This window comes from Rhinolophus sinicus, linkage group LG06 (genome assembly GCF_036562045.2).
Source record: "Rhinolophus sinicus isolate RSC01 linkage group LG06, ASM3656204v1, whole genome shotgun sequence".
Lineage (NCBI taxonomy): Eukaryota > Metazoa > Chordata > Mammalia > Chiroptera > Rhinolophidae > Rhinolophus > Rhinolophus sinicus.
In genome coordinates, this window is record NC_133756.1 from 12,732,250 (window position 1) to 12,746,878 (window position 14,629).

General features: G+C 41.3%; 1 protein-coding gene across 1 annotated transcript in view; it reads right to left on the minus strand.

The window, feature by feature from the left end:
* Positions 1–14,629, minus strand: part of MYCL (MYCL proto-oncogene, bHLH transcription factor) — an 83,784-nt gene that overhangs the window by 68,247 nt on the left and 908 nt on the right. The gene's annotated exons all lie outside the window — the stretch shown is intronic.

A 14,629-nucleotide genomic window follows, 5' to 3' on the forward strand; every position in this document is an offset into this window, starting at 1 on the left:
CAAGATAAAAGGAAGTCAAAAGTACATTAAAAGACTCTGTTAAAACTTTATAAAGTTTTAAGTGCATGTTTCATAGATCTGCTGAAGTAAATGAAGTCACTTCTAAGAAGGTAGAAAGCCTCTTTGACTCTTTTTCCTATTAGACAAGAGAGCTTTCAAGAGACTTAGGATGCTTCCTATAGCATACTGAATCTCAGACCAAGGTAGAGAGGGGCCTACCTTGAAGACATTTGTGGGTGTGGCTTTTGAGAACCTAAAACAAATTCATAGAAAACACAAAAATTTGGAACTGCATTTGGAGAAGCACCACGAGCTTCCAATAAAAAGGACAGTTCAAAATGAAAAGAGCCCTTGGAACTACAAACATTCTCTGGCCAGGAAGCAGGCTGTGAAAGCTACACAGCAACAAATTTGAACCACTTCTTATGGGAAAGGACGGATGACTCAAAGTGAAGAGCCAGAGTCCAGAAGGCATTGCTAAGAGCCACAGAGCATCACTCCGAGGGAGCAGCTTTAATTGGATTGGGTTCCAATTAAAGAAATGGAAACTGGTACCTGGCTGGGATTTCAGAATTGTTATGTGCCTCCTCTTCCCCCTCTTCTGGAACAAAACCATTTATTGCAGTTATCTTATCCCCATAACAACCTCATATGCTGTGTTTGTGCTGCAGACAACTCGATTATTTATTTCACAGATCTTCAGATCAAGAGGAATCACACCCAAGGATCCACATCTGAAGAGCTTCATTTGCCCCTAGACCTCATTTAGATGGTAAGATTCTGAACTTTGAGCTGATGCCGTGATGTGATGAGACTTTGGGAGCCTTGGGAGGAGGGTGAGTATATTTTACACATTCAATGGACGTGAATTATGTTGGCCAGAGAGTGGGCTGTAGTAAATAGTCTTTAGTATGTACACTGTCAGTCTCTGCTGTGTCGGTACTGTATCTTCCTTTCTCCAAAAATTTGTTATGCCTTTTTTTCATCATTTCACCAAAGGTTTGTCTATTTGATTACTGTTCTCAAAGAATCAACTTTTGGCTATGCCAATCTTTTTAAAGTCACATGTATTTGGTTTTTTGCTTATTTAGTTTTTCCTCTTATTTTTATTTTCATTACTTTTATGTTCTTTGGATCAGTTCTGTTGTTCTTTGTCTAAATTCTTCCACACATTTTTGGAGCGCAGTTCCTCCTCTGTAGTTCTCAGAGGACTTTCTCCGTGAGGGGAAACAGTGCTTTAAATGTTAGCCTATTCCCTTTTTAAATATAAGCACTCAAGGCTATGCGTGAAGTATATCCCACAAGTTTCAATATATAGTATTTTTAAAGTCATTCAGTTCTAAGTATTTTTTGATTTCTTATATAATGTCTTCTTTGATCAGTTTAGCAGTATGTTTTAGATTTTCCAAACATACGTGGTATTTTAAGTTGTTGCTGTTACTGTGTTCCAATTATAATGTGGACACACATGTGGTAAGTATAATACTGATCCTTTGTTATTTCAGACTTGTTTTTCAATAAGTCTGGAGTATGGTCTAGAGAGTGGTCAATAGCACCATGGAAATACTTGATAAAAATATATATTCTCTAATTTATGTAAAGTTTTCTAAATATAGTCTATTAAATCAAATATTTTTTTAAAAATTACTTCTTTATCTTGGATCTCCCATCATAACTGTATGTTACCTGTGACATCTTTTGCAGGGGGTAATCAGTTTTTCCTTTCTTTGATAATGTGATATGAAATATTTGAAAATTTCATGGTATAGTCAGAGTGCTTGACATTAAACTAAGAATTTGTAGAGTTTTACACCTAATAGTTTGTCAATGTTTTAAGACACTGGTATCTGATATCCTCTTTACATGAACAAATTGACTCCAAATTTTAAGTTGGAAAGTCATTGCAAAATTGTTCAGAAAATTATTACAACCATGTAATTTATAGAGAATTTTCAATACTTAAATTGAGAATTATGTACAGATGGTTCATAGTGTCTGTGTTCTGATCATCAAACAAAAATAATAAAATATCGGTTATAAAAAAGTACAGTCATATACTGCTTTATGATGGGGCTATTTCTGAGAAATGCGTCACTAGGTGATTCCGTTGTTATGCAAACATCGTAGAGTGCATTTACACAGACCTGGATGGTACAGCCCACTCTACAGGCTATAGGCTTGATGGTACATCATTGTCATATACGTGGTCCAATGTTGACCAAAAGGTTGTTATGAAGTACATGACTATATATGTTAGCCTAGAAATAGAGTTCAGAAAGTGTACACGGGAATTTTAGGAATGACAAAATGGTATTTTAATTCAGTGAGGAAAATATGGTTTACTTAATAAACCATATTTATCAGCTATCTACTTGGAAGAAACCAATAAATCAGCTATCTACTTGGAAGAAAATAGGAGTGGACTCCCAAACTCACTACATTCAGAAATAAATTCTGGATTTATTAAAGGTTAAAGGAAAAAAAAATTTTTTAAATAATATTTTGGAGTTTAAACATGTAACTTAAGATTTAGAAAGACCTTTTAAACAAGAGAAAAACTAAAAAGGTAAAATAAAAGTTAGAATTATTTGCTCTCATTAAAATCCATTTTATTTTTTGATAAGGGAAAAGATAGCAAAGCCAAAATATAAATGATAGGTTTGAAAAATGTTGGCAATGCATGGAATTGAAAAGAGGTTAATACCAGTAACAAACAATGAGAGTCCATACCTTTTTTAAAAAGACAATTCAACCATCTGCAGCAATGGGCTATGGTTCATTTCACTAACCTCCCTCTTCTGAGCTTCTGCTCAGGAAGAAAGGTATGTGAGAACTGCAGAGGAGGAGCTGCTCTCCCAAGGTGTGTGGAAGAGTGGATCCCTGAGTAGTGTAAGGATGGACAACGTTAGCGAGAGGTGGGCTGTGCGCACAACTTCTTAGATTTACCTTCATAAAGAGAATTGCTCTGAGGAGAGTAGGTAGCTGACAGCTCTCAAGTGCTATCCCATTGGGATTTCTCACAGCACTCATGCCAAGGCACACTCTCTCTGGATGAAGCCCAGCCAAAGACTGACCTTAGTGATGCCATTTCTGCCTCGTGAGGGACTCCTCTAATGGGAAACCAGCCTGGCCAAGGCTTTCTCAGGGCTGCCTGCACTACACTCTGAGGCTCTTCTTACCCAATCCTCCTTTCACAAGTGTCAGTTATGCATTATGGTCTGAAGACTCTCCCCACCTACTCCTGCTTCTTCTCATCTTGATCCTTCATAGGCATTTCCCACTTGAATTTCTGATTCCATCTTCGACATCCATTTGCAAGAGGACTCAAATTTATACAGCTTCCAAGTTTTTGGGGTGAGTCATTATGCAGTAATAGATAATGAAACAGTACGGTATGGATGTTGCCATAACAAAAGCCTAAAACATGTGGCATTGGCTTTGGAACTGCATGGCAGACAGAGGCTAGAAGGGCCTGGAGGAGAAAGGCCAGAGGGCCCTAGTAAGCATGTTAGCGGAAGCCTCAGGGGCCAAGAGGAGATTGTTGGTGGAGACACGAGGGAAAGTGAGGAAAATGTTATTGAAAGCTGGAGAAAGGGGGATTCTGTTCCAGAAAGTCTGGCAACGCTGTCATGTGAGGTAATACAAAAAATAAGAAATACCTCTAATGAGCTCAGTGATCTAACCAAGGAAATTTCTAGGCGGAATACTGAAAGTGCTATCTGCCTTCTGCATGCTACCTATGATAAAACATGAGAGGAGAGTGATAAACTACAAAATACTCTTAAATATAAAGGAGACCACATATTATATGATTCCATTAATATGAAATGCCCAGAATAGGCAAATCTGTAGAGCTAGAAAGTAGATTAGTGACTGCCTGTGGCTGGGCAGGATAGGTTGGGGGGAAACGAGGAGTAACTGCTAACGGGTATCAGGTTCCTTCCTGGGGTGATGAAAATGTTCTAAAACTGATTGTGGTAATGATTGCACAAGTCTGTGAATATACTAAAAACCATTTAATTATATGTTTTAAATGGGTGAAGTATATGGTATGTGAATTATATCCATTTTCTCACCTTTCATTTCTCATCCCACTCCTATCTAGTCTCTGCCTACCACCACTCTGCAAAATTGCTATTGATAATATCACCAATGGCCGCCATGTTTCTAAATCCAATGGACACTTTTCTATCTTTCTATTTTTATCTCTCTATTGCATTTAGTACAGGTATCCACTGCCCTTTTGAAACATTTGCTTTCCTTGGCTTTTCTTGAACAGTGTGCTTTTCTGATTTTCTGCACCTTCTCCTGTTCCTTCTATATATCCTTTTTCCAGCTCCTCTTCTAACTCACTACTAATGTAGCCCCTCAGGAGCTCTGGTTGACCCTTTTCTTGTCTCACTTTATACTATTTCAATCTTAGGACTCCTAAATCCACACCTCTGGCCAGACTTGACTTCAAAGCTCCAGTTCTATGTCTATTTGCATATTCAGGAAGGTCCACAGACACCTCAAACTGAACATGTCCAAAACAGAAATCATCACCTTTCCCCATCAATCTTACTCTTCCTCCAGTGTTCCCAGTCTCTATGAAGAAATACCATCTACCCAGCTGCTCAAGCAAAACTAATAGTCAACTTGACTACTCACCCTCTCTCATGCACACTCAAGGACAATCTAGCTCTTGCAATTTCCACCTCTTAGATCACTCATTCTCAAATCTGTCCATTTCTTTCCATCTACTGCTGCCACTGTAGTCCAAGCCACCACCATCTCTTGCCCAGACTTCTGCATTAGACCCTCACCCCCAATCCCGCTGGCCTTGCATCCACTTTGGCATCCATGCTATGGCCAGAATATTCTTGTTCGAACAAAAATAGGACCATGCATGCCTTCACTTTAAGTCTTTCAGTGATCTCCTAATACCCTTGGAACATATTATAAAACTCGTAATATAGTTTATAAGAGTTTGCAAGATCTAGACCCTGCTGTCTCTTTCCCTTCAATCTCATCATTTCCCTTTAGTCTCTGTGTCTAGCCACACCGATCTTGTCTCAATCCCTTGAACCTGCTGAGCTTTCTCTCACATTTGGACTTTCACACTTTTTCTCTCTGCTCAAACACTCTTCTCCAATCTCTTTGTTTGGCTAACTCTTAGTCATCCTTCAAGTCTCAGATTAAATAATATTTCTTCAGGGCAGCCTGCCTTAATTCCCCTAGATTAAGTCAGCTCACTCTGTTTCCTTAACCTTCTGAACTTCTTCTGTTTGGCTGCACTTTGCTTGTGATTCTTGTAATTATTTAGTGGAATATCCCTTTTCATGTCTGTCTTCCCCACTAGATTGTTAGTTCCATGATGACAGACTGTGCCTGTTTTATTCACCATTGTATCCACAGTGCCCAGGAGTGTCTGGCATGTACTTAGATGCTCACTAAATATTTCTGGACTGGCTGACAATCATGGAAGGCCCAAGTAGCACTGGCCTTGGGCACAGACTAGAATTGCTGAGGTTATACCCCCATCCTTTTCCTCCTTTAAGGAAAGTCGTAAGGGCCAGGGGAAATTAAAGTACTTGATGACATCATGCACTGCCTATAATATGAAAGAACACTTACCGGTTTACTTATTAGAGTGAAAAATTAGAAAAAACAAACAAAACAAAAACCAATCACCCCTAAATGTGCAACAGGCTTCATATATTATACCAGTGGTTTAAAAGTATTGTCTAACATAGCTAAGCCTTATTTTTCAAAACGAGCCTTGCATGGGGCTCAATATGTAAGTTGCATTAAGATGGGGCCATTCTAGTTGATGGGACAGAGCTTGATCTCTTAGGCCTCCCCAGTTTTTCCTTTTCCCTCCCACATTTTTCTGTCCCTCCTCCCCCAAATCTTGAAGGCTGTCCAGTTTCTGGCATATTTCTCTCTTTTATACTCGGAGCATTGTTTCTGCCTATGTTTCCATGAGGCACTCCCACATGCTTTGTTGTGTTGTTGTTAAGCCAGCTCAAGTTGGTTTTCCTGTTACTTGTAATTTAAAAAAACAAAACCCAAACTAAAAAAACTTTAAATAATACCATTGCAGCTTGAGATTCACTTATGTAATGGAAAGAGAATTGGCTTTGGAGTCAGAAAATTGATCTGTAATCTAGGTCCTGACTTTGAGCAAGTTAACTATTTTCAACTCAATTATCTCATCTGCAAAGGGGATTATACTTAACTTTTGAGAATATTAAAAACAAACAAACAAATACCAATATATTAAAAGACTCCATATTGACAAATATTCAATAAGCAAGATTAAGGTCTTATTAGAAGTGCTCCAACCCCCTCCAACTTGAAGGCGTGGATAACTGGATTCAGTGCAGCCCAAACTAGCAAGGCTGCCATCGTGTGGCGATTTGCTGATACACTGTCCAATGTCATTTAGCACATTTCAAGATGTTCCAGAACCTAAAGCTACATAAAAGGATGGCAGACATACCAGACAGACATTGGAATGGAGATAATAACTACAGACATGAGACAAGGGTAATTCATCATTGGAAAGAGTAAGGGAATAAAGAACCTCTGACTGGTCAGTAATTTTAGGAACTGTCACATGCAGCGGAGAAGTCAGGGAAAGGGACAGAAAGAAGTGAAAAGAGGAAGAGAACCGAACAAGTAGTTCAGTGTACCACTTAAGCCAGGGTTCACATATATATTTACGTCGATAGTAACCTGATCCTATCTTTTGTTTTACAAGATTTCAACAGCCATTAACAAAAGTCAACTGACATTATAATCCTTATATTACCATTGCCCAGACTACTCAGATGCTACCCTTCCTCTTAAATCTATGCTTCACCTTCCTTCTACACCTTATTACAGTATGCCACTGGGAAGAATTTTAGTAATTATGAAACTACTGCATGTCAAGGGTCATCACCACTCCACTTACCACTAAGATAGGGTCCTCATTGTTGTCTGATACAGTTACAGAATCCCAGCCTGAGACTCTGCTTTCTAGTGTCACTTCTACTACCAAATCTTTTAGACTTAATTTCCTCCAAAAGTAGAGCCTGAGACAAGGCTTGCAAACAGGTAGTTTACTTAGAAGGGATCCCAAGGAATAGGAGTTGAAGACTAGGAAGAGTAAAACAGGCAAAGCAGGAAAGGCCGTCCATGGATGAGTGATTCAGAAGGTCACTGCTGTGGGCATGTGGGGCTCGATTCCCCTGGAGATACTCTGAGACAGTGTAGACGTGCCTCTCAATTGTCCAACCAAAGGAAGGAAGAGGGACGTATTCATTCACCAGTTATCTTCGTTGGTCAAGGGTTAACTCCCTTGCACTTTCAAGTTGGCACTTTCAGGTTGACACACGAGTCAGAATGGTTGTGCAAGTTCCCACAACATCCCATGAGGTAAATTCCATGAGAGAAGCCCTGGGGCAGAAAGCAAGAGATATTTGGAGAAAACAGTTGAAGCTTTGGACTCTCAGGTCACACCTGCATGCACGTGGTGTAGCAAGATGCGCCAACAGGCAGGAAAGGGCCTATACGTGGCCAGAAGTAAGAGACAACACCTTGCCAGATTGGAGTTCTGAACTGCAGGATGTACTGTAAGTTCTGAACCAGTAACCAATGAGTGGTAGTGTTTCACTCACAGCCAAAATAGATGCATCCTAGAAGACAAAGGGTAAATGTGAAGTGGCAATTCTATTATATGTAACTGACTACTTTTAAATGTTTAATCATGTCTCTGTGATTCTGAGCATGGCTATTCACAAGTTTTACTACCCTCTGGAGAAATGCTCCCACCAGAGGACATAAAAATAGTTCCATTGGATTGGAAACTAAGATTGTCATTTGCCAGTTTGGGCTTGTCATGCCAGTAGGTGAACAGACCAAAAAAAACCCAAAAAGGTGAATTCAGTGGTGTGTTAGAGCCTGCTCATACAGCCTTACAGGAGTCAATTATGTGCACATATTAATTTCCTATTGTTGCTGTAACAAATTACCACAAATTTAATATTTAAAAGACACAAATTTATTATCTTACAGTTCTGCAGATCAGAAATCTGAAATGAACTAAAATCAAGGTATCAACACAGCTGTATTCCTTTTGGAGACTCTAGGGGAAAATCTGTTCCTTGGTTTTTTCAGTTTTTAGAGGCTGCCCACATTCCTTGGTCTCATCACTAAGACTTCTACTTTCATGTTAATGTTATATCTCTTTTTCTAATTCTGATTTTTCCTGCTTCCTTTTTTCCCCTTATAAGAATGCATGTGATTGCACTGGGCCTAACTGGATAATCCAACATAATCTCCCCATCTCAAGATCCTTAAATTAATCACATCTGTAAAGTCCCTCTTGCCATGTAAAGTAGCATATTCACAGATTCCAGAGATTAGGACGTGGATATCTTTGGAGGGACATTATTCCACATACCACAGTGCATTTTTCTCAACTCTACATTCAGTGACATAACATTGGCATCTTAAAATTGGCCATCGAGGGGCCGGCCCGGTGGCTCAGGCAGTTAGAGCTCCGTGCTCCTAATTCCAAAGGCCACCGGTTTGATTCCCACATGGGCCAGTGGGCTCTCAATCACAGGGTTGCCAGTTCAATTCCTCCAGTTCCACAAGGGACGGTGGGCCACGCCCCCTGCAACTAAGATTGAACACGGCACCTTGAGCTGAGCTGCCTCCCAGATGACTCAGTTGTTTGGAGCGTATTCTCTCAACCACAAGTTTGCCAGTTCGACTCCTGCAAGGGATGGTGGGCTGTGCCCCCTGTAACTAGCAACGGCAACTGGACCTGGAGCTGAGCTGCGCCCTCCACAACTAAGACTGAAAGGACAACAACTTGAAGCTGAATGGCACCCCCCACAACTAAGATTGAAAGGACAACAACTTGACTTGGAAAAAAGTCCTGGAAGTACACACTGTTCCCCAATAAAGTCCTGTTCCCCTTCCCCAATAAAAAATCTTTTAAAAAAAATAAAAAAATTTGGCCATCGTGGGAGTATTTACACTATAGAAATTGGCATACACTACCAATCAGGGATTTTATCCCTGGAGAGTTTATTGTTAACCTTTACCTACATACAAGTATCTCTGATTATGATGATTAACTGGGGTGAGTGAGCCTATTATCAAGGCAAAAGAGAATTGTCACTATGCAATAGAGGAAGGGAAGATTATGGATATAATCTGGAGGATACCTAGAGCACCTCTTACTCCTGCCATGTTTAATGCAGAAAATTATGGAAATATCATACAGGCAGGACCACCAAGGTCTCCAGTCCCTCAAAAAAGAAAGTTTGGGTCACTTACAGGAAACTCATTTATAGCTCTAACTGTAAGTTATATGATTAAGTTCTAGTTAATGAAATATAAGTGGAAATGACCTATGTTACTTCTGGATCAGGGCCTGTAAAACAGTAGCATGCTTCCTTCATGCCGGCTTTCTCTTCCCATTACTATGACCCTGATGAACTGAGGTGCTAGTTGAAGACAAAGAAAGCATGGAATGGACAGTGGATATGTGAAGTCAAAACTATCAACTAATGCCCTGTGATCAGCTACAGAAAGGTTTCTTGCCATGTCAGTTCAACAGTTATGTACTGTGTTTAATTTTCTTCTTTCCCTTCCTTCTCCCTATCCCCAACATATGTAGGGCATGGTGTGTTGTGGTAGTTGACTTTAAAATTCAGTCCACAGACTGAAGAACACTAAAGCAGGATCATTATGGAACTGGAAGAAGAATGAACAGTATTCAGGGATCCTGGACTTGGAGTTGGATAAAGTAACTGATGAGACTTTGGTTGATTTCTGTTTTGGGATGGGGGATGAGTGTAGTGAGGACAATTTAGGTGATATAAGGGAGGGTTATTTTAGTTAGGAATTTTGTTCATTTTTTGAAGTGTAAGCACAGGAAGAAGGGTATATGTTGATGTTGGGCCGTTCCAGGGATTTGTTATCATGGACTTCCATCATTCTTCTTGGACACTCAGTATCTGCATCCTTCTCATATATTTGGGCAATATCCCAAACAGAGAGAGTGCACCTTATACTATCAAAGCTGACGATGCTCACCGTCACTTTGCTCGTGTGGAAGACCCAGCCAATCCCATTCTCTTCAGTTTGCGTTCCCTGAGACAAGTGAATTGGAGATGGCAGAAAAGTCAGTGAAGGGTTTATCAAGGAGAGGGTTACTGCTGTGAGAAACTGGAACTCAGTCCTTCTGGGGACCCTCAGAAAGAGTGTGAACTGAACACCTTGGAAGTGTCCCTTTGAGGGACAAGGAAGCTGAAATATGTGTTGACTGTTGGTTCTGACTATGAGAACAGAAAGCTGGGTGTGCTTTGTGGGGTTCCTTAGAAAACTTTAACTTTCGGGCCGGCCCGGTGGCTCAGGCGGTTAGAGCTCCGTGCTCCTGACTCCGAAGGCTGCCGGTTCGATTCCCACATGGGCCAGTGGGCTCTCAACCACAAGGTTGCCAGTTCAATTCCTCGACTCCCGCAAGGGATGGTGGGCAGCGCCCCCTGCAACTAAAATTGAACACGGCACCTTGAGCTGAGCTGCCGCTGAGCTCCCGGATGGCTCAGTTGGTTGGAGCCTGTCCTCTCAACCACAAGGTTGCCGGTTTGACTCCCGCAAGGGATGGTGGGCAGCGCCCCCTGCAACTAAAATTGAACACGGCACCTTGAGCTGAGCTGCCGCTGAGCTCCCGGATGGCTCAGTTGGTTGGAGCCTGTCCTCTCAACCACAAGGTTGCCGGTCAATTCCTCGACTCCCGCAAGGGATGGTGGGCTGTGCCCCCTGCAACTAGCAACGGCAACTGGACCTGGAGCTGAGCTGAGCTGCGCCCTCCACAACTAAGACTGAAAGAACAACAACTTGAAGCTGAACAGAACCCTCCACAACTAAGACTGAAAGGACAACAATTTGACCATTGTTCCCCAATCAAGTCCTGTTCCCCTTCCCCCAATAAAATCTTAAAAAACAAACAAACAAACAAAAAAAAACTTTAACTTTCTAGTTTCAGATACCGCACTTACTCTTTCCTCTTTTCTTTTTCCTTAAACAGGAAATAAATGGCTTGAGCTACAATAGCCGACTTGCAACTATAAAGGTAAATCAAACTGAATCAGAGATATCAGCTCAGATATACCAGCTCTGATATTACTAAGCCAGTAAAACTGCGTAGGTACCACCATTTTTCCTGTATGTGAGAAAAATACATATAAAAAAAACCCGTCAGGGTTGCTGGTTCGATTCCCACATGGGCCAGTGAGCTGCCCGCTCCACAACTAGATTGAAGACAACAAGCTGCTGCTGAGCTGCCGGAGGGGTGGCCGGATGGCTCAGTTGGTTAGAGTGTGGGCTCTTAACAAAAAGGTTGCCGGTTTAATTCCCGCATGGGATGGTGGGCTGCGCCCTCTGTAACAAAGATTGAAAACGGCAACTGGACTTGGAGCTGAGCTGCAGCCTCCACAACTAGATTCAAGTACAATGACTTGACTTGGAACTGATGGGTCCTGGAAAAACACACTATTCCCCTCCCTTCCCCAAAAAGTCACCACAATCAACTTTTCTGTTATGTGCATCCGAAAGCATTCATATTCCCAACTGATTTATCTAGTCTTACTTGCAGCCAAGGGCACAGGCCTGGAGTTTGAATCAAAAGGTAGTACATAAAGAAGCAGACACTATAGGGAACCTTTCTTGTGATGGGACAGTAGTGGCAGTGCTTATGGTGGCACCATCCAGTGTGTTGACACTTCAGACTTATTTTGCTTCCTGGTAGCCTTCACCAGGGACACAGACAATAGACTCTCTGTACTGAATAATAATTTTTACTCCTCACTGAGTATTTACTGTGAGCCAAGTATTTTATAAATTTTCTCTCCTAATATCAATCATTCAAGGTGAGTATTAATATCCTTCTCTGAGGTTAACTGACTTGACCAAGATGATACAGTTAGCAAGTGGCAGCATTGGGATTGAGGTTCAGCTCAGAGTGACACCAAAGCTAGGTCATTTTTTTTTTTTGAAAGTTACATCTTAACCGCTACATTATATTGCCAATATGTCTTTTGCCAACCTATAATTTTTGGACTTGAGACCCTAACTCAGGCTGGAGCCTGGGGCCCATCCTACGAGGGGAAGAAAGATGGGTTCGCATAGATTATTGTCTGTCCTCAGCCCCTTCTGGCAGGGAGATAGGGGATCTGCCCAAATGCAGACAGGCTCTGAGCCAGGCTGCACAGATGCAGACAACCCTCTGAGCCAGGCCGGGAAACACTCCAGATGAACTGCCAGACTTCTGTGTCTGAAACTCTGAAAGATAAGGAAGAATTTTGGGTGGCACCCTTAGAGACAAAGCAATTCTGCGGTTTAGAATGTGCTGAAATCTAGGCAAAATGAGAAAGTGGCAAAATACATGAAAAGGAAACATGTGTGAGAATCAATCAACTCTCTGTTGGCAATTCTTGCTTGCAAAATGATTAAGTGCACTCCTTTCTCCCTTTCTCTTCCCAAGGCTTCCCCATCCAGTCTTCCTCCTACTTTCCATTCACCGTGCTCCAATTCTCAGAGCCACCTTGGCCCCTCTCACCCTTTGCATTTAGTCAGAAGTTCCATAAATATCTATTGAGTATTAATTTTGAGCCAGAGAGGCAAGGACTCTAACCTCAAGCTACTTACAGAGAGAAGACATTAAAAGATAATCGCACAAATAATTATTTAATTAGGATTGTGAAACCTGCCAAGAAGGAAAAGTAGTACCATGTTTCCCTGAAAATAAGACCTAGCCGGACAATCAGCTCTAATGCATCTTTTGGAGCAAAAATTAATACAAGACCAGGTCTTATATTAATTTTTGCTCCAGAAGATGCATTAGAGTTGATGGTCCGGCTAGGTCTTATTTTTGGGGCAACAGGGCTATTCAATGGGAGCCTATCCCTGGGGAGCTAGATCTAATCTGAAGGTTCATAATCAAATCATCCCCTTTCCTTTTGTCTTCCCCCTTATCATCCTCTTCTCCTCACTATCCCCTTTATAAGAATAGTGTCTTCCGTATTGTTCCCTTTGCTGCATCTCCAGATCACAGCCTTATCTCAGCTCTTTCATACATTTTTCTATCTATCTTCTAACAGGTCTCCCTGCCTCTTTTTATTTGCCCACTCAAGCCCATGCTCTACACTGCAGCTAGAGTTGTATTTCTAAAATGTAATCTGACCAGTTCTTCCTTGCTTTCACACTAAGGTTTTACCTGTCTTGTCTGGCACAGCTTGCTCATTCCCCCCCCCCCCCCAGCCTTATCTCTTATTCCTCTTCTACAGGAACCTCTCAACTCGGCCAGTCACAGATTGCCATCTCCACTACTATTTACTCATGCTTGCTTTGCAATGTTTTACCTATCTATCTCAGCCCTGTAAATGACTATTCTGAATGCAAGGGTCTCACTGAACATGTGCTTGATGACAACCCAGCATGGATGAGGCACTGGGTGCTGGACACTGGGCAAGATCAGTGAAGAGGAAAAGGCTGGAAGCCAGTAGTCAGCACATGTTCTGATGATCACCCCACATGGCAATACTTGTTTCCACAATAGACTGTAAGTTCCGGGAGGGCAGTGACACTGTCTGACTTGTCCCCTAGATTAGAAGTTCCTAGGGGTAGGGTTTGACTTACTCATGTGTGCTCTCTTTACCGAAAAATCACTTTACAATATGGTTTCACATAGGTTATTAAGCTTCTGTTTTTCATTACAGCCTTATAAATTATTTTCCCCATTTTACAGATGGGGAAATTTTCTTCCTTCTCCTTCCTGTTTCTTCCTCTCGGATGCATGTATGGTCTACGTATTTCCTGTCTCTAATTGAGAAAGAGATTTAGAAGGGCTAAATGTAGAGCTAATTATAATGAGGGACAGGGAGACTATTTGCCCTGGGTTATACATATATGAAGCACTCAAATACAACCTTTTGATGTTACTTGTATGTCTGAATAAAGTCAAAGTTTGTAATGTCAAAGTTTGTATGTGTGTGCGTGTGCTTGTGAGGTTTTTTTTGTAAGTGTAACTATTTAAAATGTACAATTTTCGTACCTTATTTTGTTGTTTCAGTTTTCTTGTAAACATACTAGGAGTCATAAAATTGGGAAGAGGCCCAGGTTCAGAGAAGTTAGGTAACCTGATAAAAGTCTGACCCCCTAGTAAAGCTCCTAACCCAGGATGTCTCCCCACCCAGAGGCATCATTGCCTCAAAGGATTCTAGCATGGTCTACATATAGAGGTTAAGCTCGTAAGATTTAGTCAGACAGATGTGTTCCCTTCAAAGTTACAACAGTTACTTTGTGACTTTTGTCAAGTAATTCAGCTTCTTCATCTGAAAACTGGAGGCCCTAATGGTACCTACCACAGAGAGTTCCTATTAGGATTAAATGAAAATGTGCTTGAAGCTTGAAATACAGGCCTGGCATGTACTCAGCGCCCAGTAAATGGTAGCTCTTATTATAAGAACTGTATTTGGTGAACGAGTGACTCTGGCATATAACGCCTGCATTCAAACTTGAAGCTTGGAACTGTCACAGCCCTTCAGCAGAAAGGGTGGGAACTGTAGCACTTGCCAATTTTTTC